The sequence below is a fragment of the Heterocephalus glaber genome, unplaced genomic scaffold (genome assembly GCF_053883595.1).
Source record: "Heterocephalus glaber isolate CG9 unplaced genomic scaffold, H.glaber_assembly_v1.0 deba00001577, whole genome shotgun sequence".
NCBI lineage: Eukaryota > Metazoa > Chordata > Mammalia > Rodentia > Bathyergidae > Heterocephalus > Heterocephalus glaber.
This window is the reverse complement of record NW_028258358.1, coordinates 8,766,027-8,792,054: the sequence shown is the minus strand read 5'-3', so window position 1 is coordinate 8,792,054 and position 26,028 is coordinate 8,766,027. Positions and strand designations below refer to the sequence as shown.

At 43.0% G+C, this 26,028-nt stretch overlaps 1 long non-coding RNA gene across 1 annotated transcript in view; it reads right to left on the bottom strand.

Moving 5' to 3' along the window:
* LOC110349262 (uncharacterized) overlaps window positions 1-20,528 on the bottom strand; it is a 50,475-nt gene extending 29,947 nt beyond the window's left edge. The window contains exon 1 of the long non-coding RNA XR_002395092.2: window positions 20,453-20,528. This is a non-coding gene — a long non-coding RNA (uncharacterized LOC110349262). The remainder of the gene's footprint in view (window positions 1-20,452) is intronic.
* Window positions 20,529-26,028: the final 5,500 nt, after the last annotated feature.

Sequence of the window (26,028 nt, the reverse complement as noted above, 5' to 3'; positions counted from 1 at the left end):
TTTGTGGATTAAGCTAATTAACATAAATGACATGATCTGGCCCTTGGGTTGGATGTTCCCATCGGGTCATTTCTGAGAGAAGGGGAAGCCATGTAACTGACCACTCAGAGTGGTTGATACAGGTGATCGGGCATCTATTTGGTAGTCAGATGTTGTCCAGTCCCAGAGAAAGGTGGGAACCCCCTAAATTTTACCTTGCACTTCTGTCCCATCTTAAATCCCCACCTCTCGTGGGCTATGACTCATACAAGCCTGTGAGGCCAACTGCTGTCCAGTGAGCCTGAAGGCCCCTCTTCCAAGGCTACTTATTTATAAATGGCCACTACTAATGGGCATCTCTGTGACTCACAGAACACACATACACACACACAACACACACATACACATTCAATCAAAGCAAGTCAGGGAAGATCAAAAGGAGAAATGAATATTCTATGGCTTCTATACTGAGTTGTTCTTATAGGCCTCTGAGACTCCTAGCAGGAGACCGGAGACCAGCGAAGTTCCCGCGCCCCCCCCCCCCCCGCACACTCCCTGCCTGCCACACTATCATCAGCATTAGCTCTTCCCCATCCTCTTTCTGTGCCTTGGAATCCTGTACAATATGCCCAGTCCAGGAGAAGAGTTCAAGGCACAGGATAAGAGATAGACCTCTATGCGTGAGTCATTCACTTTATCTGAGAACAGGAAGTCCCTTTAAGGGAGGTAGCTCACCCTCTCTGCAAAAATTGCCTGATCCCTCCTCTTGCCTTGCCACGCTCTCTACTCTCACACCTCAGGCTCTGACCTTTGCTTATGCTCTTTATACCCCAGTTCCTAACATCTGCACATCCTACTTTCATGATGATGATGATGATGACGACGATGATGTTAATGATGTACTCATCTACTTATAAATACAGCTCCTCACAACAACCCAGTGAATAAGGATTATTACTATGCTTATTAAACTCATGAGGAAAGAGAGGCTTAGGAGGTTATATAACTTGGTGAAGTCACACACTAGGAATTAACAGAGCCAGAATTTAAACATAAGACAACCCTTAGCTCCAGAGCCCATGACCCTAACACTTTGATCCACTTTTTCCCCTCTAAATGATCCATTTTTATTCACATCTTGATCCCAGCCTGCCCACTGACGCTTTCAATGTGTATGGCCCTCACGATGGGGCATTTGCCACAACCAATAAACTGTCTAGATTCTAACCAGGAAAAGAAACCTACCTTCTTCTTTCTCCTTTGGCGAAGAAGGCCCAGACAGTAAAGCAGAATTAGAAGTTGATATAGAACAATTATACATATTTATTACTGGGCCACATCACGTTAACCTTGGCTAACTCAATATTTATGTCCAATGGACGTCACTTGCTGACATCTAACAGAAAGGTAAAAATCCTGAATAACATTTTCCCAGACCCCTTTCAGGCAGCAGTAATTACATGACACAGTTCTAACCTCTGAGAAGTATGTTCAGGTATGCAGGCAGGAGGTAGAGAAGCTTCTGAAAAAATATTTATTTTCTTCAAAAAAATAATGGAGCAAGGTCAGCGGTTCTGACCCATTCTCCTTGTTGTTGCCCTGAATACAAAGGTGTTGCCTAGAAACAAACCAAGGGTCCTAAGACAGGAGCCCACAAGTCCATGCCCTCAGCATAATGGAGCAAAAAGAGTCGTGGACTTTGAAGACGTGGTTGAACCTCTGCTCACGAACTTGTATGCGAGATAATTAAACATCTTTATTGCTTAAGCCAGTTAGCCAACATACTTGCAGCATAATGCATTCCTTATTGAAACAATAATGACAATGAGTAATTTGCATTATGTATTTTTGATCAATCACTCTAAGAAACCCTTTGCTGCTTCTGAATATCCCCAGGTAAACCCTCTAGGAGTAGTGTGTGGGTTCAGCACTGGGCAGAGCCCAGTGCTTTACTCTCTTACTCTGGGGCCTCAGGAGGACAGACCCCGTCATCTGCCCACACCGAAGGCTGTCTTCACAGAGTTCAGTTTCATCCATTGTGTGATACACCAAACGAAGCAAAATATGAGCTCAAGCAAAAACGATCACTTCTATAAATTTATTCCAAACAACACAGGAGGAAATAGGAAACAATATCCAGGACTCAGAGTCAGAAGCCTGGGCTCCGTCCCTCTCCTGCTGCCTGGACAATTGATTGGGCTCCCTGGCCACTGTGTTCCTTTGTGAAATGAGGGAGGGGCCCAGACAGTTTCTCAGGTCACATTAGTCATCTGATTCTCTCTATTGTCCCACTTTAAGATGAAAACACATGGCTGAGGGGCCAGAAAGCTTCCCTTTTGCCTATAAGGAGTGGGAAACCCAACCTTACACCTCAACTGTACAGGTACACCTGGGTACAAAGGTAAATTTTCATAGTGAATTACATGGTAAGAATTGCACCAGAAGGATCTGCTGACTATATACATCATTAGCCAAAGTTCAGCCAAATCATGAGACAAAATCATTGTTCATTTAATGTTCTTGGTGACAAAAAGTAACAAGGACCTCAACTGCTCCCTATCAAGGGTCTCACAGAGAGACTCATCTGAGAGAGAGTTTGCACAACTGAAATCAAATCTGCCCAAGGGTCAACTCATAAGTAGATTTTTCTGCTACCTCTGCCACATTTCCCACTGTCTGATTCCGATATACCTAGCCATCCATTACACCAAACAAAATTCATTTCATTTCATTTTTCCCCTTGGGTCTCTGGCCTCTGCTTTCTAAAGTTGTACAACTAAATTACCAAATAAACTTGGTCCCGTGCCATTTTGTCAAGAGAATGCTAGCCACGTGTGATGGCACACACCTGTAATCCCAGCACTTGGGAAGCTGATGTAGAAGGTTCACCATGAGTTCAAGGGCAGCCAGGGCTACATAATGAGTTCAAGGTTAGCCTGAAATACATAAACTAGACTCGGTCTCAATAAATAAATAAATGGAGAGAGAGAATATTAGCCTCACAGAAATTGTTAAATCAAAAAAAAATAAGATTCACATGAATGATAAATTCAAGAGAATAAAAAACCCCTGAATTCCTAAAATCCTGTCATTCATTTTTTTCCATATTCTTTCTTCCTATAGCATAGCACAGCACAATTCAGTTTTATAGGTAGCTATTGAAGAAGAATTTCTGTGTGGAAATTGGGATCTAGACACGGAGAGAGCTTGCAAATGATTAATATACGTTCTCTGCCCTCAAGGAACTTAGACTTTGTCACCATAGTTACATAAATACTTCTGATATGTGGCAGTACATAAAACAACATGGAAGTGTTAGGAAAAAGGGATCAATTTCCACTGAAAAGATCTGATAGGCCTCAGAAAAACTGGGCTTGGTGGCACTCACCTGTAATCCCAGCACTCAGGAGGCTGAGGCAGGAGGAGCGCCAAGAGTCAGAGGCCAGCGTGGACTACATAGTGAGTTCAAGATTAGCCTGGACTACACAGTGAGAACCTATCTCAAAAAAACTAAAAACAACAGAAACAAAACACCAGAAAGAATCAAAACTTAGAAATGCATAGTGGCTTATATTGGTGTTACATTCTGAAATATGTTCTTTAGTTTCTTTTCTTCCCTCCCCTGCCCGACCCCCCGTACTAGGAATTGCATCCAGGGCCTTTGCATTTAACTTCATTCCCAGCCCCCTTTTTTCTTTTAGTTTTCGTTTGAGACAGGCTCTCCTTAAATCACTGTTGCCCAGGCAGGGCTCAAACGCAATCCTCCTGCCTCAGCCTAATTAAGGATTAGGCCTAATAGTTTCTGAAGTATAAATATAACTTAGGTCAGCAATCAAAATCTTAATTTGGCATGTTGACTGAGCTGGTCAGAGTCTTAGTCCAGACAAAGATGAGCACCAAAGGAAGTAGATTCTGCCTTCCCTGCTGCTGCCTTCTTGCTTCCCTATCCCACATGCCAGAGATAAGGAGAAAGGGCCTGGAACACAAGGTCAGAGACAGAATGACAGGTACAGAGCCAATCTCACGGCCACCTCTTCTGCCACCAGCTCTCCCTAGCAACCAGAGAAATCCTGGGGACTGGCCCCCAGAGCTCCAGGCTCAGTGATCCTTTAGATCCAGTCCCCCAGTGTGGCCACGAGTCTTTCTCATATATAAAAGAACACCAGGTTCTGAGTGGTACTGCCTGGGGCGCAGGCTGTGCAAAGGGAAGATGCTGTACAGATCTGCTTCAAATCATGACCACTTAGCAGGCACGCGGCCACAGGGACTTATGACCATTCATTAGTTTATCCTCCCCGAATCCCTCCAAGGCATCTCTTATTGTGTCCATTTGACAAATACAGCAAAACTGAAAGGCAGAGAAACTGACTAATTGACTGAGTTGCAGCAAAGGAGGAAGATGGAGGTGGACTGGGGAGAGCAGGTCAGTCAGGAAATTTAAAGACTGAATCCATGGCTTTGTGCAATCCATTAGTCTCCAGGCTTTTGGAGTCCAGGAGACGTAGGGACTCTCTCATTTACCCACCTCCATTCTCCAAACCAGAGAATTGGGGCCTAGAGATGAAAGATTTACCCGAGGTCACATGGTGACCAAGAGGAGGAGGTGAGACTCCAACCAAGTGTCCTGGCCCCAGACATGGACCTAGACCTGTACTGTGGAGACCGGAAGCCAGAGGTGTTCAGTCACATGCTTGGCTCACCAGGGCACAGCAGTGCTGGGAGATCAGCTCAGTGGTACATTTTTCCACAGTATGAAGGTGCCTGGCCAAGGAGGCAAGCAGTAAGTAGAACCCAGCCTGCCCCTCTGGCCAAGAACCTGCTTGGGTGGGAATCCTCGGTCTGGGATCTGCCCACCCACTGCCTCTAAGGGTGCCTTCCCTTGGGGGCCTCAAACAGGTCTCTGGGTGTCTTCTCTAGGGATGGACAAGAAATAGGAGTTGTCTGGAGCCTGGAAAGCTCAAGCTGTTGTAGGATTCATCACTGTACACCGAGAGGAAGGTGGGACAACCCGATTCCAAGACACTTGTTTCTGCCTCTGATATAACACCTTCTAAAGGTGGTACCGTTGATTCAAGTCCTTCTGAATTAATCCATTGTAAGTATTTTAAACACTGGGAAGGGGATGCTGCAGAGGAGGTGTTGGACAGAAGAGGATGCCGGAATAAGTCTTCAGGAGGGAGGTAGGGAAAAGGAAAGGGAAAGCAAAAAGAATTAGGATGAGTTAAGTTCAGGTACCAGCTCCCCATGATGAATGTCATCATTATGTACTGCAAACATGTACTAATAAAAAAAAAAGAAAAAGCAGAGTAAGCCTTCAAAAAGTGTAAGTGAGCTGGATATGGTGGTGAGTGCCTGTAATTCTAGCACCCTGGGAGGCTGAGGCAGGAAATTTGCAAATTAGAGTCCAACCTGGGCCACTCAGCAACTTACTGAGACCCTGACTCAAAAAATAAGTTACTGGGGCCAGGGATTTAGTTCAGTGACATAGCATCTCCCTGGCAAGCTCGAGGTCCTGAGTTTGATCCCCGATACTGAAAATAAATAAATAAATAAAATAAAAGTTAAAGAAATAAATAGCTGAGGACATAGCTCAGTGTGAAGGCCCTGGGGTCAATCCTCAGTATTACCAAAAAAATAAAAGTATAAATCTAAGTACATGCAGGCTCTTCTGCACCTGCCCTGCCTGATAGCAACTGATCCTTCATCCAACAGCCCGACGAAGGGACAGGAACCTATTCTCAACCCTGTGAAGGTAAAACTGCCAAAAGAGAGATTTTTCTTCCCTTGGACAGAGGGCTAGCTACTCCCTCTTTTTCAGAAGAGGTCAACACTGCAGCTGCAGCTCTCCCTGGGGCTCCCACTGCCGCAACAGCTGTGTGTCAGGTCTCCCAGCTTCCAGGCAGCACCAGCTGCAGCAACACGGTGGCAGATGCCCACTCGGAGCCATGCAGAGCTGGGAAGGGAGAATCAAAATGAACTTGACGTTTTTCTCTTGGGCAACTGACCCCTGCAGTACCAGCCACCAATGGAAAAGGATGAGGGAGTTTCAAAGTGAAAGGAAAGGGATGCTGCTTTGGAAAGACTGATCACTAGCTGAAAATGGGACTGCAAAGATCAGAAAGACGGGAAGTAGAGCCAGAGGTGCAGGAAGCATCACTTCCCTAGGAAAGGGCCCCACAGAAATGAACGGGGGGGGGGGGGGGGGCTGCTGCATTGAGCTGCTGCAAACTGCCCGAAACCTCATACATTAAACAACATTTTCTTATCTCTCAGGACTCTGAGGGGGTGGGGGTCCAGGAGGTGGCTGAAATGTCCAAAGTGACCTCTCCCACAGTGCCACCAGGGGCTTGGTTGGGGACCTCAGTTCTCTCCTATAAGCTTCATTTTTTTTTTTTTTTTTTTTGGTTTGCTGATAAAAGCCAAGGCCCTGCCCCTGCCAAGCAAGCATTCTGTCACTAAGCTCTGTTTCCATCCCTTTTTATATTTTTATTTTGAGACAGGGCCTCCATCTCACAATTTCTTGACTCAGCCTCCTGCCTAGCTCCCCTGCCCTTTCCCGAGGCTTTCCTGCTGAGGCTCTGTGCCTTCTCACAAAACACACTTCACCCTTAGGAAATGAATGAGGGGAAGGAAGAGTCACCAAAGCCAGGCTGGGATACAGCATGCCCTCCTGTTGAATCCTGGCTGTCACAGCCACGTGATGATACCACATTGGCTCATCATTCCCCTGAGTTTAGGTTTCTGGGCATGCAAAACTGAAGGTTGTAATAGCAGCTACTTTAAGCGATCATTGAAAGGACTGACTGCAATAACAAATGTCAACCCTTTAAGTGGATGCCTTACCAAGGCAGTGCTCAATTGCATCAGCTCCTGGTATCCTAGGACCCCAAGGCCCGGTGAAGATACAAGCAGAAGCTGCCTGGCTCTTTCACTCGCTGATCTCGTTCTCCACACAGAGACCTAAAACGGCCGCGGGGGGGGGGTGGGGGGGGGGTGTCTGTGTGCTTCTGTGTGTACACTTGAGAATTGTGTATGTGCTGGGGCAGTGCAGGCCTGGCTGGTCCAAAACACAGGAAGTCCAGGTGCAGAGCAGCCTGCAGTAGGGTTCAAAGGATCTTGTCAAAATTCAGCTTGCATATTTCTGTTTCCTCTTGTTTCTGTCTTTTGGTTCCACTCTGCTTCCCTCAGGGGTCATCCTGTTGCTCCCTAGGGGGTGGCAAGACAGTCTTAGCAGGTCACTATTACGCCCTGTGATTTGTGAATCCTTTGAGGACAAAGTATGGGTCTCTCAGAAGTCTCGGCCAGAGAATCACCGCATCTTGCTGGCTCTGTTTGGATCTTGAGCCAAACACCGGGCCAGGGAAGAGTTGGCTGCCCAAGTCATATGGTCAACTCCTGAGCCCATCCTGAGTCCACAGCTCCGAGTGTGGGAACTTGTGGGAGAATTCTCCTGGGAAGCTGAGTGACTGCCACCAGAATAATTCCTGGAGGGAAAGTAATGTGTCTACCACTGTAGATCACAGCATTATTTCTAATGGTGAAAGTTTAGAAATTACCCACAAAAGAATAAAACAAAATGAAAAAAGAATAAAATAATGCCAGGTGTAGTGGCACACAACTGTGATCCAGCATGTGGGAGGCTGTGGCAGGAGGATCGCAGTGAGTTCAAAGGTCAGCCTGGGCTATATAGCAAGAACTTGTCTCCAAAAATCAAATAAACAAATAATAAATAATTTTTGAAGAGTAAAATGCATTAGAGAATATATATTTGTGGTGTATATATATATACATTATATATATGTATATGTATATCTATATACAGTGGACCTTGACTTACAAATTTATTCATCCCTGAGAGCTGGTTGTAACTCAGGTTGCAATTGAAGGCTCAGGCTCCTCTACACAGCCTTCAAACTCTCAGTGTGCTTAGAGAGACATTGACCCAGGATTTCTCAAATAACCCCACACAGAAAAGGATGTTGTAATGTTCCTTCCAGAACTCTTTAAAGGTTAAATCTCTGTCTGAGACCATCTGGAATCACAAGAGGCCAGCATTCTGGTCGTAACTCTAGACTTTGTTCATAAATTAAAACTAAAATACCAGTCATAACCCAAGTTGTTGGTATGTCAGGCCAGTTGTAACTCGAGGGTCCACTGTATACACACACACACACACACACACACACACACACACAAAACCTTTGTTTTGTAAGCATAATTCATTCTGGAAACATGCTTGTAATATAAAGCACTTGTATATCAAAGTAAATTTCCCTATAAGAAATAATGGAAACTCAGAAGATGCATTCCACAACTCAAAAATATTCATACAAAAAAATTCACATAAAAATGATTATAATACTGTAATATGATACAGAATAATAATGAACACAAAATATAAAGAAAAACAAACAGATTAACTTGCACTCAAATTTGAAAACCTTTGTCACTGGCATGAGGGAGACAAGACAGGAAAGTTACTGAGTAGGAGGGCCTTCACTATCAGTAAAGGAATCACTGCTGTCTATTGGCTCAATGGAATCCTTTCCTTTTCATGCAACTTTAACAAAGAACCTATCCAGTGACACTTGCTTTTACCTCCTTTTGAGGATTTCGTGGAAATGTGAGATTGTCTTGTCTTTAAACAGATTCATCACTGGCACTGCTACAGCCTTGTTTGGGTGGTGCTTTTCAATTTCAACAATTTTGCAGTTTCCCACATTTTACACACCTCCCTCATCTCATTCCTCTGTCTTTTTCTCCTGCTCCTCTGCAAATGAGGCCTCCTGCATAATCTCTTGCTGTCTGGCAATGATCAATCCCAGTCCCTTAAAGGGAGGAGAGAGAGAGAGAGAGGAAAACCATTGGCTCAGTTGTGCTCATGTGACACTCTGTGGCACCTACTACTCTCATGGCAAGACATCACTCATCTATCAAGTTAAATTTTGTTAGAAATATTTTTTTATCTTGCAGAACACTCACAGAACAAGTTATTCTCAATCCAGGTTTTACTGTGTGTGTATACATATATATATGTGTGTGTGTGTGTGTGTGTGTATTTATATGTGTACATGTATATTTGCATATACATTTGCATATTGTATATTTGAATCCACAAACAGGAATATGGAGAAAGAATGATTTTAAATTAAATTTGAATGATATGGAAAAATTGACAATATATTAAATGAAGGAAGCCAGAATACAGCTGCTAGTGGTGGCACCTGTAATCTCAGCACTCTGAGAAGCTGAGGCAGGAGGATCGAAAGTTAAGAGCCCAGCCTGGGCAGCTTAGCAACTACTGAGACTCTGTTTCATAATATTAAAATATTTTAAAAGGGCTGGGATGTAGCACAGTGTAAAAGCTCTGGTTTCAGTCCTTAGTCCTGGGGGTGGGGGCAGAATACAAATACATACACACTACTTTCTTAAACGCAACTGTATACAAAAATTGTTGCCAGCCAGGCACTGTGGCAGGGCAGTGCAGCCCTGTAACCCAACACTGAGGAGGCTGAGGCAGGAAAACAACAAATTCAAGGCAAGCTGAGGCTGCATAACAAGCTCAAGCCCAGCCTGGACTACTTTGAAAGACCCTGTCTCAAAAGAAGAAACAACAAAAAAATCATTGCAAAAGTAATAGGTAACCTAGCCAAGCATTAAAAGGAGAGGAGAAGAAAGCTATTAGGGAGAACACACAGACACTATTAATCACCGCAGAAATAAACACAGAGCCCATTTAGCCCATTCTTTTGTCCATCTGTCTTCTTAACATTGCCACAGTCAAAGAAAAGATCTAAAACATGCCTTGAGCATGGGTTTGCTGCTTTTTTTTTTTTTTTTTTTTGTACTGGGGGTTGAACTAAGGGTCTTTGTACTGAGCTACATCCCCAGCCCTTTTTATGTTTTATTTTGAGACAGGGCTCCTTAAGTCACTAAGTGGCCCAACCTGGGATCGAACTTGTGATTGTCCTACCTCAAGCTCACAGAGGTCTGTGTTTGCTGCTCTTGTTTCTCATCTTCCATGAGAAAATTCATGTAAGATATTCAAATTTCTATCTCAGGAGTAGCCTTTGAGTTATTATTTTTGTTTTCCCTTTAAATATGTGTATGTGGCCGGGCGTGGTGGTGCATGCATATAATCCCAGCACTGGAGAGGCTGAGGCAGAAGAATTGCCGAGAGTTCAAGGCCAGCCTGGGCTACACAGCAAGACCCTGACCCCATGAAAAAAAACAAAAGAAACAAACAGAAAAATAAATAAATGTGTGTGTGTGCGTGTGTGTGTGTGTGTGTGTGTGTGTGTGTGTGTGTTATGGTGACTTTAGTAATGCTTTGATAACATGCATTTAATTAATCAGATCCATAATCTTTATTTTGTTGAAACATGACCATACCCATTATGTGCTTGCTGTATGTGGTTATCCTCACACCCTTGCCAGAGGTGAAGGTGGTGAAGCCTAAGGCATTCCCGTAAATCAGCAATCTCACAGCACGAGTTCTTAAAAGTCCCTTCTGCCTGCCTCTCCCCGGATTTCCCACACCCCGGGAAAGCTCCCCTCCTTTTGACATTGCCTACTGCACCGCCACCTGCTCCTGAGAGTCACTGCACCCTGGTCAGCGTGGGGCGCTTTGCTCCATTTTGTTGTGTGTGGCAGCCCCTTCAGAATTCTCATGAAAATCGGTCCTCCACAGCATCAGACTTAATGCATTCGGCTCATGCCCCCATGGCCATCTCCCTCAGTTAGGGTTCCTCAGCACTCCTAGGGGTGCAGCACCCACAAGCCCTTTCCAGGCTCATTCTGGGCCAGGCTATGGTCGGTTCTTTCCCAACTCCCCCAGGATCGAGGCCTTCTTACCTCTCTGCACTCTGCCAAGGTGAAAAACAAACTCAGTGGGCCCTGGTGCTCAAGCGCGAGTGAGAAAAGGCTTTGCCATTTCAACATAGGACTCTGCATCTCATCTAAGCCAACGTCAATCACAGACTTCTGCTGGACATGGTGCCACACATCTATAATCCCAGCTGCTACAGAGACTGAGGCAGGTGAGTTGCAAGTTCAAGACCAGCCTGGGCAACTCAGCAAGACTGTCTCCAAGTAAAAAATAATAACTAAAAGGGTTGGAGTGCAGCTCAGTGGTAGAGTTCCTGCCTGGAATGCATAAGGCCCCAGGTTTGATGCCTAGGACCATAAAAATAATGATTAAATAAACGCATCCTTGAAGCATTTTCAAATTCCCAATATCTGATTGTAGAATATTAGAGTACTATGTGCTAATCTGCATCCAAGAACACAATAGCCAGGGTAGAAAAATGTTGATGAAAATGAAGAGAAATTAATGGATTCATAGATCGTTTAGGAAGCAGAATCAAAGGACCATAGTTATTGATTGGAAGGGACTAGACAAGAAGTGTCTTGAGGACAAGAAGTGAAGAGAGCCAGGGGTGATGGTGCATGCCTGTAGTCCCAAGCACTCAGGAGGCTGAGGCAGGAGGGTTGCTGTGAGTTCAAGGCCAGCCTGGGCTACATAGTGAGCTCAAGACCAGCCTGAACTAGATGGTGAAACCCTGTCTCAAAAAAGAGAGAGAGAGAAGATGCAACTAGACGGTTTTGAAGGCACAACATAGATGCCCAGGTAGGGGGCTGCATAGAAGAAAAAAGGCATTAGAGAAAAGCCTGAAGAAAACCAGTGTTAAAGATAAATTACAAAGACCAAGAAGTGGAGAGAACTGGGTAGGAAAACCTTCAAAATAGACCATCATGGAAATCAAAGGAAGAATTTCCAGAGGAGAAAACAATTGACAGTGTCAGTGTTGCCAAGCGACCAAATAATACGAGAGCTAGGAATGAATGCTGGGCTCAGCAATGCCTAACATCTAAGATTGACTTTTCAAAGTCAAATTATAAAGGGACAAGACTGTTATTGAAGGATAGAGAGGTGTTTGTTTGTCTGTTTGTTTGTTTTGTTTTTGAGACAAGATCTTGCTATGTACCCCGTATGTAGCCTTGACCTCAGAGTGATCCTCCTGCCTCAGCCTCCCCAGTGCTGGGATTTTAGACCTGTACCACCACATTCAGCAGAGAGGTTTGCAGGTCAGAATCTCTGGTTTCCAGGACCTGATCATCTAAGTTTACAAACAAAAACAGAGCTACAGGTAATTATCCCTCCTTCCTCAGCGACCAAAAGCCAAACAAACTAGAATTACTACAGTACATAATGAGCCAACCAAGTGGTATAAATATTTCACCTCAAGCTTTCTCCAATGAATACTATAGATCAGGAAAGTTATGGTTTTTTTCTGGACTCTACATCTTGAGATTATTGTTACCACCATGCACCACTTCCAGCTAAAATAACCAAATTAGAGAATAATTTAGAAGCCTTTTTAATATAAGAAACAATTCATGAATCTGCATTGTGTTTGGATTGGTCAAGATAGCTATGAGAGTATTAGTAAAATATTTGAGGAATTTTTATATAGAAGGGCATTTTTTGGTGTTGCTCCTGAAGACAGATCAAAGACAAATAAGGAAGAGGAGACAAATTATCTCAGAAAGGAAGAAAGGGAGAGAAGGAGGTGAGAGGGAGGGAGACAGAGAGAGAGAGAGAGAGAGAGAGGCGGTGGGGGAGAGAAAGACAGAGACAGAGAGAGAAAAGAAAAGGAAGAAAAAATTCTTATCAAAAACGCAATGAGCTTTTAAATGCCTTTTAAACTTAAGATTCTGTGACTCTAGTTCAGAGATAGTCACTCTTTTCCAAGGTGGTTAGAAAAGTATTGTTGGAAGAAGTATTGTTGGAAGTATTGTCCACGCCAGCCTGGGAAGATGGGTGGGCTTCTGATGATGAGCAGGAGAAAGGCTGCTCGTGAGGAGCAGAGGCCCAGCTTCCTCACACCACTTTGTACCAAAGTGATGGGCTCTTTCAATGCCAGCACCCAGAATTGGCGCCAAATCCCTTAGGTCACAGAGTTACCGAAGATGTTTGTGCAAGGGAGTACAACTCAATTAAGCAAAGCTTCGAGGAAGATTGTTCTGGTGTTTACTTAGGATGGATTAGAAATGAGACAGAGAAAAGCATGGATTATTAGGAGGGTTAAGAAAATAGGAAGTTAGGGGAAAAATAAATGCTAGAAGGAAGAACACAAATTCACAGGCTTGGCTGGCTGCTTCTGTTGGGAAAGAGGTAGAAGGGAAAAGCAGATGAGTGAATGAAAGAAGAGGCATGGGAAGATCAGCGTTGGGGAGTCTAACTGGAGAAGGAAGTCACACGTCGAGATGGGAACCCGTCTAAGGGGACCCTGGCCAAGGCAACCTCTCCTTGTTGCAGTGGCTTGCACCATCCAGTGGAATATTACCAGCTGCCATCACAGAGGAAGCTGGGCTCCTGGCTTTCCTAAATGAGCCAAGCTGTTGTACTGGCAAACAACACACATGACAGGCACTTAGCCAAGCATGAAGCAACAGGTCTGAAACATGTGAGCGTGTAGATAGAGCATCTCCAGCCCATAGCTCCTGATCAAAGGAATTAATTCACAGAACCAAGTGAAGAAGAAATCTCTCCAAACTCCAGAGCTACCCACTCTTTTTCCTTCTGCCTTTTCTAAGAACATGCATAAATCTAGGATGAGATTTACTTTCTTACTGGAAACTGGGGCAGAGAGGGACATTTAAAGCAAAGGTATTTTGAGGTAGTACTTGAGGTAAAATAGGGGGGAAAACTCTAACCCAGTCTACGTAGAAAAAGTAAATATAGATGCAGAGCTGGTGAATTTGAACAGTGTAGAAAAGCAGACTGGATCATTCAGGCTCCTGGAGCTGTTTTTTTCTCAACGGTGGGTGGTTTTATTTTGTTTGGTTTTGTTTTTGCTTGGATTATCTGGACAATTGCCTCAACTCCCCATTTCACTGTGGTTCTATAGACAGAGTCTTCTAAGTGTTCTATTTTTATCGTGCTCCAATAAGAGCGGAACACAATGGAGCTCATTGAAATGAACCCCACTGGAAGGATTAAGCCAGTGGAAAAGATATGTTTCCTGCACATCCTGTATTTTCCATGATGCAGAAAAACGAGCAGTTCCCTGCCCTTGGTCTGTCCTCCTCATTAACCATACTTTCCTCCTTGCAGGCCAGGGTAAAACAGAAAGCAGCATTTGGGCAAATATCCATGCTGATAAGGGCAAAAGGAAACGCAGTAGTCTGGAAAGTACTTCTAAGCGACCAGGCCCTGTGGCCTCCAGTCCTCTGCTCTGGAGTCCCCTGGACAGCCCGACGGGGTTGCCCCTGCAGCGTGGCTTTTCCTGAGCAACGCTGAGATTCCGTGCCTCCCTGAAATTCCCTGAGCAAATTCGAAGCCTAAGCCAGGGTCTCTGGTTGGAGTTCCCTACACCATGAGGAGTTCAGGGGCTGGCAACAGCTGGAAGCCTCCAGAAGCAGCTTTCTTCTTTAGGTCTCTTCTCTCTGGTGGACTTTGGGCTTTGGTCATATTAAAAACAGCTCCTCTTAGGGCTGGGGATTTAGCTCAGTGGTTTCGCCGCCTGCTGCACAGGCGCAAGCACCCGAGTTCAATCTCCGGTACCAAAAAAAAAAAAAACAAAAAACCTCTTCTTGCCAAGGGTGGCGGTGCACACCTGTAATCCCAGCACTCTGGAAGACTAAGGCTGGAGGATCACACGTGTGAACCCAGTTTGGGCAACCTAGCAATTTAGTGAGACCCTAAAAGCCAGATTTGTAAAGGCCAGGTTGTAATTCAGTCTGAAGGCCCTGGGTTCAATCCTCCTAGTATGGGGGGGGGGGGTGCCACTCTTCTTTGTTTGTTTGGTTGGTTGGTTGTTTTTGTGAGGCGGGATCTCACTATGTAGTCCAGGCTAACCTCAAACTTGTAGCAGTCCTTCTGCCTCAGCCTCCCAAGTGCTGGGACTACAGGCACGTGCCTCCACGCCCAGCTGAAGCACTCTTCTTTTTAAAGCCACTTGAGATAAATGGCATAGGTGCTTCTTGAAGTGCTGCATCACGGAAGGGTAGAAAATTTGTATTTATAGGAAAAGGTGATGAAAAGGGACCGAGCAGCTTCTGGCTGCTGTTGAAGAGAGGCAAGGACCAAGTTGGGGACTCCTCTCTCAAGGCTCCAGCCTTGGGCCTGGACTTCTCCACAGAGCTGGAAATTCAGCCTGAAAAGCAGGCTCAGTCCCTGCTTCACTGGCCTCAGAGGAACTAGGGCTGAACACATATATCACCGTGACCTGCGACCCCTGTCCTCCAGAGCTGAGAGACTGAGCGCTCTCAGTTCTCCAACCTCCCATCCAAAATGCTTCCCACAGCAGCTTGCCTACCCAGAGGCTGCTTCCAAATGGGCTAAAGTCCCACAGTGAGTTGGGAAGCCAGGCGTACAACCTGTCTCAGGCTGAGTTTTCATAGCAGGCATGCTGTTTTGTCTTGTTTTTTAATTGTTGTTTTGATTGGTTGATTTGTTACGCAGTACTGGGGATTGAACCCAGTACCTTTGCACTGAGCTACAGATCTAACCCCTTTTTATTCTTTACATTCAGAAACAGGGTCTTACTAAGTCATTAAGTTTCCCAGGCTGGACTTGAACTTGCAGTCCTCCTGCCTCAGCCTCAGTGCTGGCGTTACAGGCACCTGTCACCTTCAGACTGTTTTTACTTCGAATTTTATATTTTTTGACAGAATTTTAAAAATCAATAAAACTAGCAAGGCTTTCTAGAAAAAACCTTTATAATTTATGCAAGATCACACATACGTCAACAGTCCACACTAGTGATTATCACAATTGTGGTATTGTTATTGTTACTATGGGGACTGTGGAGTTGATTGGATGCAGGTTAAAGCCTTCCCAAGCCACAGGCTACATTCAAAAGGGATTGAAAAGGTGCCAGGCATGGTCACACACACACACACACACACACACACACACACACACACACACACCTGCAACTGCACCAATCCTGGGCTGGGGCAGGAGGACAGCAAGTTCAAGGGGGGGGGGGTGCAAATGGTGCCCAGATTCCTGTAAAGACATAACAAACCTCAGAGAAATGACTGGTCTGAGAAGGAATCAATTTATGACAGGGACATACTTTATAAAAGCTCTCAGAAGGGGCTGAGGGGCAAGCAAAGAAAGAAATTTCTTAAGTAAATATCAAATCAATTAAAGGAACAGATCCATGGAAATAAATCATTTACAGAAACAGGCCCTACCTAGGGCTTCTAACACAAAACACCTTAACTGCTAGGCCTCAACTAACTCAGTGAAAAGATTCTAAAATGATTCAGTGTCCACACAAGGGAGAAAGAGGCAACTTGCTAAAGCAAACCCTGCAAAACAAAGGTTTTCAAGATATAAAAATTCATAAGTTTCTCTTATCAGAAAGGAGGTGAATGAATATTCTGGCATTCTCATGGTGTATTTGCTTTAGCATTTGTCATATAGTTATCCTGTGCAAAGGTAAGGTCTGGTATGCACTGTAATTACTTTCCCACCTACTTCTGTCACGAGGTCTACTTAAAGGGCAATTTCTTTCTTTAGTTCTTTAAATGCTTCCAAAAAGATATCTTAAGGTCAAGAAACGCCAACAATGTGCAAATATCTTTCAGGAGTAGTCATTTTCCCCCTGGTACCATTAGGGGAGATTTTAGTGTAGTCAGTCTAAAGCACGGTAATGGAGGGTCATGTTTCTGTTTACTCAGGGACAGTATTAGTAATCGAAACCAGTAGGAAGCAGGCCTCCCTGCACTGCTACCCAGCATTCTCCAGCAGGCTGCCTTCATTTGCTAGTTTGGATTCCAGAGGATGTCAAAATGCCTTTTCCCATAAAATATCCAAAACATACATATATGGTGTCTGTGTAGACCTCTCTCCAAAATGCTGACACTTTACATGTTGGTAAAGGCTTGATTATAAGAGTTGGATTAATTAATGATGCACCATCTCTATGAGATGTAGTAGCTGAAGATTTGTGTGTGGGTGGGTTCTTTTTTTTTTGGTCCTGGGGATCGAACTCGGGTCCTTGCACTTTCGAGGCAGGTGACGGAACCACTGGGCTAAATCCCCAGCCCCCAAGTGGGTTCTTTGCACATCAGTTATGATGAGCTGGAGTTTGATGATGTTTTGCTCTTCAGCTATCCTCGTGGTAAACAAGGTGCACTTCTATAATCCTAGCACTCTGGGATCCTGAGCCTGGAGAGCTGCAAGTTTGAGGCCACCCTCAAAATTTAGCAACCCAGCCAGAGACACCTTTCCTCAAAAAAAAAGGCAAGGCTGTAGCTCAGTGGAAAAGCCCTAGATTTAATCTTCAGTACCACCACCAAAAAAAAAGTATATATATATATTGCCTCTTGGTAACTGAAGTCCAGTGAACAGATTAATACTTCTTTATCCAAACAAATTAGGCAAATTTTCCCAGTAATATTTGGCTGGTACATTTAACAAATATATAGCTGGTGCTTATCATATGCACACTAAGAAAGGCACTAAGGGGACAAATGGGAACAAAACAGTATAGTCCTCAAAAGCAGAGCACAAAAGGGCGTGTCTTTGTTGTGATCCTGGTTGTGGTGGTATTAAAGGAGGAAACTACAACAAATCTAGTTTTGGTCATCTTAATTAGCTTTATTTGCCATTCTAGAAGCAGGCAGCAGTCCAGACCCAAAAAGATTCACAATGCTCCACATCACCACACATGCAGATTATAGTTATAGCCAGAGAACGGAAGTGAGGTACAGGAAACGGAAGTGAGGGGCAGAGGCAGCCCCATTGGTTAAAACTTAACGTCTGTGGTGTGTGAGCCTAATGTGGACAGGTGGCTGCCTTGTAGTGACTGACTGGTGCTGAGCAGCCGTGATTGGCTGAGACTCCACCACGTGATGCCACAGTAAATTCCAATCTGAGCCAGGCACTGTGGCACACTTCTGTTCCCAGCTACAGGGAAGGAAGACCCGAGACAGGAGGGTTGCAAGTTTGAGGTCAGCCTGGGAATTAGCAAAACTGTTTCAAAATACAAAATGAAAAGGGGTTGAGACTGTAACTCAGCGCTCTGTGGGTTCATACTTCAGTACGTCCCCACCTCTAAAAAAAGAGTAGATTATAATCTGCTTACATATCATCTATGGTTACAATTCACTGTGTATGGAGAAACCTATAGAACAAATTAAAAATATGTCCAGAAGCAGCTTTAGGAAGCAGCTTTAGGAAAAGTTTGGGGCCAGCCTGGGCTACACAGAGAGAACCTGTCTCAAAAAAAGAAAGGAAGAGAAAGGGAGAAAAGGAGAAGAGAAGAGAAGAGAAACAGTGTAATCCCAGCACTTTGGGAGACTGAGGCAAGAGGATTGCAATTTGAACCCAACCTAGGCAATTCATAGAACTGTTGGTACTTTTTGACATCTTATAAACCCTTTTTTTTTTGAGACAGGGTCTCACTAAGTTGCTAAATTGTCCAAGCTGAGCTCAAACACATGATCTTCCTGCCTCACCCTTCCAGAATGTGCCACTGCTCCCAGGTTGTTTTGCTGTGTTTTTTAAATAAAGCCTCACTGTATCGCACAGGCTGCCCCCAAATTCAAGATCCTTGGACCTCAGCCTCCAAAGTACTTGGGATTATAGAAGCACTCAACATGCCTGGAATTAAAGCTATCTCATTATACAATATTTAATGAATAAAATACTGTACTATTCATTCTCTGGAGGAAGAGACAGGTAACTAACAAGCAGACTAATAAATACCATATTCACAGATTATGTGATGTGAAGAACATTCTTTTAAAAAGATATGAAATAATAAAGGAGGGCAATCTCTCTTCAGAAGGGCAATCAGAGCGGAACTCTCTAAGCAGGGAACATCAAAACTGAGACCTAAATGTAACAGCCAGCCAGGTTTAGAGAAATGTCTAACAGTGAAGGAACTACCCAGCTGCTTTAAATCACCAGAATGACCTTCAAAATCGTGACTTTATTAAGAGAAAGCCTTGAAGGATAGCCAGATTTCAATGGGATGACTTCAGATTAGATTATTGAGTATTGTAGTCCTAACAAAACAAGAATATAAAAAGAATGCAAAGCTTCTCAGATACAATAATCTTTAGATCCAAGGCATTTAAATATCTAAGAGTTAAAGAAATGCAAAACGCAACCAGGTGATGAAAGCAGGGGGTACTGGACGAACACCTGTGATCCCAGCTACTTGGGAGGCTGAGACAGGAGAGTGGAAAGTTCCGAAATAGACTGGACATTTTAGCAAGCTTCTGTCTGAAAATAAAAAATTTTTAAAGGGTGGGTGAAGTAGCTTACCACTCCCTGGATTCAATTCCCAGCAGAGTGTGTGGGTGGGGGAGGAAGAGAGACAGGAAAGAAAGAGAAAGAAAGAAAGAAGGAAGGAAGGAAAGAAAGAAAGAAAGAGAAAGAGAGAGAGAGAGAGAGAAAGAGGTGGGGAGGGATGGAGGGAAGATGGGTGAGGATTTCAGACATCAGTTGATAGAAGAATTAGGAAATGCATCTCTTGAATCTAGAGTTTAGGTATCGGAAATCACTCCTTAACAAATAAACTTAGTGGGTCCCAGAGTCTCCAAAATTGCATTCAGCCATGTGCAAGGTTGACTGTTGAGAAAAAAAATTTTTTTTGAGATACAATCTTGTCTACTGAGAGTAAATATCTCCCAGCCATGGAAAAATTTCCAATTAAACAGAAAAATGGTTCAGAAAATCCAACCCGTACATTTGTACATTTAAAAATGTGTTTGTAATGTGAAAGAAAATTTGACCTATTGAAGTAAAAGAACAACTTTGTAAATTTCAAATGTATAATTAAAATGTACAATTTTAAATGCATAAGGTATTTAGACCAATTGAAATCTAATTTTATACATAATACTACTAAATATTTAAAGGTGTCCATACTTACGTTCTATGTATTAGATTTAGAAGAGTTATCTAAGAACTTAGGAAGAATTTTCTTAAGTATTTTAACTGCAGCATTTAAAAGGAATATCACATATATTTAATATATAAAAGCTGTTTAAATATTTAAGGGTATTATTTTAGCAAACATGATTTAAATTCCAAAAAAAGTGATGTTAAAATTTGCTAGGCTACTAGATGTGATAAAGATTTAGAAGCTAAATTTAAAAGCTTAAAGAAAAGCCAGTATTGATAATTTATAACTCAGGTATGTGATTTATAGATTTAATGTTAAATATTAAATTCCATATATCTAAAATAAACTCTGAATAATCTTTTCTCTACATAAAACCACTATCCAAAACAATTGCTCATATTTATAGCTTTAGCCCCAAGCTACAGAAAAGACTCCCACTGAGGGACAGTCCCAGGAAGCCTGGCCGTCTACAACAGTGGGACCAACCTTCAACTGTGTATCAAAGGAAATGATTTGTCCTAAGGTCATTTGCAGAGCTAAAATACCAAATTTGAGGTGTTGTCTTTTAAAACAAACAAACAAAAAACTCCCCTTACCAGGGTCCCCTCGAGGTCATCATAATTTCTCCCAAGCGGGTGTGTGGATACGGTACACTTGTGCTTTACTTTTTACACTTGTGACATCACCGTGAAAGCTTCTGTTACATTATCTTTCCTCCCACCAAACCATGAGATTCCACATTGGGAATGTAATCATTGTGTGTTCTAGTTACTATAGCAATCTGAGATTGTTTGCTTGTTTATTTTTTCGTTTGTTCATTTTGCAGTTCTGAGGGTAGAACCCAGGGCCTCGCACCTGCTAGGCAAGCACTCTACCACTGAGTTGTACTTCTAGCCCAGCATTTTAAACTGAATTAAACAAAACAAAAACCTCTGCGTATCTCTCTCTAGGACCTGGGATCAACTCTATGATTTTCTTCCCACTTGTCTCTTCAAAAACACAGACACCAACCCAACTGGCTTCTCACCTTAGCTTCCTAGATTCACCCAGTCCTATTTGGGTCTCTGACCTGATTTTACATTGTTTATACTGGCCCTGACCTGGCACTCACTGCCTTAGGGCACAGTTTCTGGCATTATCCCACTGACTCCACCCACCTCAGCTGCAAGACCAAGTCTGTCAAGGAAGAGCATCAGACAGCAGAGCTTGGAAGACTGTCTGGAAATACTACTGGCTTAGTAGGTGTTTACAGACTAAAGTCACTCAATTATCTATCATTTCCTAAGTATCTTCCATATTCAAGAGACTCTGCTGAGAATGAAAATTTTTTAAAATAGCAAGATGAGATCCGTACGGTCCAGAGCACCAGGAGCGATAGAAGTGCTCTTACAGAGGTATCTATGAAATGTCCAAGGATCATTGAAGAACACATCCTAAATTGAAAGAGAGAGTGAGACAGGAAAGAATCCTCATGGTTGCGGCCCCAAGTTAAATTTTAGTGGCTAGATCAACACGTTTTTGAGCTTGCTTCAATGTTAGGAAGGAAGCATGATCTACAGTGACTTAAAGACTCATATTTGATGACGCTGTTTAGCAAGACTGGGAATACAAAAAGATATGCTGGTCCTTTGGCTGTGTTTGTGAATTCGGTTTGAGGTATAACTGTTCGAATGTGGCATGTACATGGGATTATCAAGTGAAGATATTAATACATGACCGGAAAAAAGAGCTCAATTTTTACAAATTCCATAGACTGGAGTTTTATCTTCAGGAGTCATCCACATACATACAGCCTTAAGAGTGAAAGAGTCGCCCTGGATCACAGGAACAGTGGGGAGAGAAGAAAACAAGTGCGGTATCGTGAGGCCCATCCACACCAAAGGGCTGAGAAGAGGAAGAGGCTTCGAAGCTGGGAGGGGACCAAGAGGAGCACCCAGAGATGAGTGGGGGCAGGAGAATGTGGTGGTGGCCCTGTTGGCTCCTGTATCGATTCCTACTCTCCTTCTTCACAAAATGCCTTCCCTGTGGAGTTATGGGCCTCTCGGAAGTCACTAGTCCCAAGACCTGGCTTGATTTGTGTATGGATAGTTCCACTTCCTTTGCTGGGGACTGCAAGGAGCAAGTGACCCAGTAGAGTCAAGAAAGGTTCGATGGGCGCCATTAGTCTCTAAGCAGAACTCGTAGAAATGATACTTCACATGGCACCTGGATAAATATGAAGCCTGGACTTGCTGCCATGCTCTCTTCCTGCCAATCTGAGAAGGGGGCCAACTGAAGGAAGAAAGCCAAGCCAGGAGAATCACAGTGGGAGCCAGCTCCAGATTTCCATGTGTGCGGCCTCTGAAGTTCTTGCTGCTTCGCCAGTGTGGGTTGAGTTCTCTGTTACTTTCGCCCCAAGCAGAGCTAACTGAAGCCACAGGAGGTGAGCACTTCAATAGGAAGCGATGAAGAGTGGTGAGTGGTGACAGGAAGCCAGGTGATGAAGGGCCTGAAGTGCATCCAAAGACTCTGAGAACCAGGGGCCTGGAAGGAGCCATTTCCGGTGATGGTGCAGTGGGCCACGGTCCCCACTGCCGTGGGAGAAGGGATGGGAAGTGAGCACCTAGAGCCGGTGAAGTCCTCTTCAGGAAGGGTTCCTGCAATGTGAGGACTTAGAAGAGGCCATGGCTATGTAAGAGAATAAAGTGTTGGGGAAAGGTTTCTTTCCTTTTGCTTATTTTGAAGATGAGGACTAGTCAACCCGAGTTTCTTGCCGTTACCACTCTGTGGCCATCCCCTAAGTTTGTGGGGAATTTCAATGGAGAGAGGAGTTCAATAGTCCCATGACTCTAATAACTTATCCTGGATTCAGCTATAAAACTGTAGAAAAGCAGGAACTAAACTTGCATAGTGTATCACATTCTTTCTGAACAGGTAAGAAGGAAAAATCACAACATCGATTGTTTTAAATGTCTTTATTTCATGTTCTTCAAGCCAAATGGGTACAATTTGAGTGCTGTCCTTTAGAACATTTTAAAATCGATTGGTGAATATATGTAAAACTGTTGGCATTAAGTTGAGTTTATCTAAAGTAACTCCATACTCACCACCTGGTTAAACTTGGCATTGCGTATTTTCGGCTGTTCAGATGAAGCTGGCTGCTGTTTCCAATCGAGTCCCACCTGAACACATTAGCCTGTGTGACATACACATGGTGGGGAGGGCTGGTCCCGAAATGAATCTTTTTTTTTTTTGTACCAGAGATCAAACTCAGGACCTTGCACTTGCCAGGCAGGCGCAGTGCCACTGAACTAAATCCCCTGCCCACTGAACTAAATCCCCTGCCCACCGAAATGAATCTTTTTGGTGGGAGGAACAATTCTGCCAAATTCGCCAATCACCCATTCACCTGGGAACCAAAAAAAAGAGTAAACCACAGCAGTGCCAAACTCCACGATATCTTAGTCAAAAGATGGGTTCACTAAGCAGACAACCATCACATGCCTAAAGCGAGACCCTGAGAATCCAGAGCTGAGTAAAAGAATTGGTCCACCTTCCACATAAACACACAACCATTTCACAGACAGATTGCCAAGAAACATTCTATTTTCAGGTAATTAAACAATAGCCTTTTCCTATCTAACAGATTATCTTTTAAAAACATGTAATTAAATTAGCCCAGCAGTGACCTTTAGCCATAGGCTGATTACTAAATGATCAACCCTTGCACATTGATTAGTTATCAGTTTTTAATTACAAAGGTCAATTTTTATGTTCTTTCCAGGAAGTGAATTTAACAAGATGTCAGTTGTCTCCTTCTCAGTCTCATGGAGAGAAACTTCCCTAGTACCTGAAGCAGTAATTTAAGCCTAAATCATTCTGATTCTGGGACAGAGTAACAGGTACATCTGATGTAGCCCTAAATTTGGAAATCCAAATAGACTCCAACTTAAAATGAGTTGATTTATCTTTTTTTTTTTCATTCTACAAAAAAAGAAAAAGCAATCTACATTTAATGGAAACCATACTTTGAATTTTGATCTTTTCCTTAACTGGCAATATGAGATGATAAATATTCTCACAATGCCCAGCTGTAAGTTAATATAAGTGTTATGAACATGTTTAAAGTAGGCTAGGCTAGGCTAAGCTATTATCTTTGGTAAGTAGGGTGTATTAAGCACTTTTTTCCCCAGAATTGGAGATTTTACCTGGAGCACTTTACCATTAAGCTATATTCCCAGCCCATTTTATTTTATTTTATTTTATTTTTTGGTACTGGGGTTCAAACTCAGGATGTTGCACTTTTGAGGCAGGCTCAGTGCCACTGAGCTAAATCCCTAACCCCCATTTAATTTTTTAATTTGAGACAGGGTCTTGTTAAATTGCCCAGGCTGGACTTAAATTGCAATCTTCCTACCTCAGCCTTCCAAGAAGCTAAGACTACAGGCATGTGCCAATTCCCAGCTTTTAAATGGAATTTTTTTTTTTTTTTTTTGAGACAGGGTCTCACTATGTAGTTCAGGCTGTCATTGAGCTCACTATGTAGCCCAGACTGGCCTCAAACTTGTGGTGAGCCTCCTGCCTCAGCCTCCCAAGTGCTGGGATTACAAGTGTGCACCACCACACCCAGCTCTTAAATGAATTTTTGACTTACCATATTTTCAACCTACAGTGGGTTTATTGGGACATAACTACTGTTTGTCAAGGAGTATTTGTATCTTTTAATTACTAAAAAAAAACAGCTAAGAGAATGAAAGCCAGGGTAAAATTAGTTTATGGTACAAATCAAGCCTTTGAATAACATCTTAGTCAAAACAAGGCATAGAATAAATAAATAAATGTATAAATAAGACATAAAGTCAAGCATTGGCTCAGGTAAAGCAAGGGTGGGTGATTATATGGTCAGGGGGCCCTGCACCTTCTATGCTGAATTTGATTGTTTGTTTTGGTTTTTTTTTTTTTTTGATACCAGAGATCGAACTCAGGTCCTTGTGCTTGTGCAGCAGGTGGTGAAACCATTGAGCTAAATCCCCAGCCCTATTATGCTGAATTTGAGTATTTCCTGTGCTCCTAAGGCCCACCTTGCTATCTAGACCTTGCAAAACTGATTGTACTACTAACGGAGCCTCTGTTCCCCAGAACCTAAGACCTCTGACCCTAGTCTAGGACCCAGGAAAACTGAGTAGTGTGAAAGGGGACAGGAAGGGGACAAGGGAGGCTGTGGAACCAGCAGAATAATACTACTAATAATAAGGCAGAAAACTCAGAAGATGTAAAGCAAGTAATTTTGGTTTCAAATGATCTACAGTTATTGCACAAAAGAATTCAAAGAACAATTTTCAACAGAAAAATACCTAGTCTGTAGTCACATAGCAGTAAACAAGGCAGGTGAGACCTCTGTCCTCTAGGAGTTTCTAAATTTTTTAAATTGAGAGATTTTTTTTTTTTAACTCTTTTCCCTTAATGCCAGATAACTTTTCTTTTCTTTCTCTTTTTTTTTTTTGGTACTGGGTATCGAACTCAGGTCCTTGCACTTTCGAGGCAGGTGGTGGAACCACTGAGCTAAATCCTGGGCCCCCAGATAGCTTTTATTTTCAATGTTTGTAGCTATTTTCACAAAGAAATGAACAAGTCTTGGAGCAGGGCCTGGTGGTGCACACCTGTGATCCCAGCACTTGGGATGAGTCATGTTTGAGGCCTCTCTGAGCTACACAGCAAGTCCCGGGTCAGGGTACAAAGAGAGACCCTGTCTCAGAAAGACAAAAAAGGAAGGAAAGAAGGAAGAGAGGAAGGAGTCAACATTTTGTTCTATTTTTATTAGAAATTAAATAGAAAAACACTTTTTTCATTTCAAACATTGCCCTCAATAAATTATTTACACACACAACAGAAAGTTCAATAAGATAAAAGCCAGCTGCTCTCTGAGATTACTACAGCATAATATTCAAAGGAAAATATAGCATATTTTTTTCCATGAGATAAAATAGAACGAATTCATTTTGTAAAAAACAAAACTCATGCAAGAATCCCATTCAGTCTTAATAAAGTGGGTTTGTAATTTTTGCATTGCTGCTATTATAAAATTGATGGCATCGCATAAATCTTTCTATTACTTTTGAAGTATTTCTTCTATAAGTGTATACAGTCACCATCATCATTCAAATTTCAAGTCCTCTCACTTTTCATACTAGGG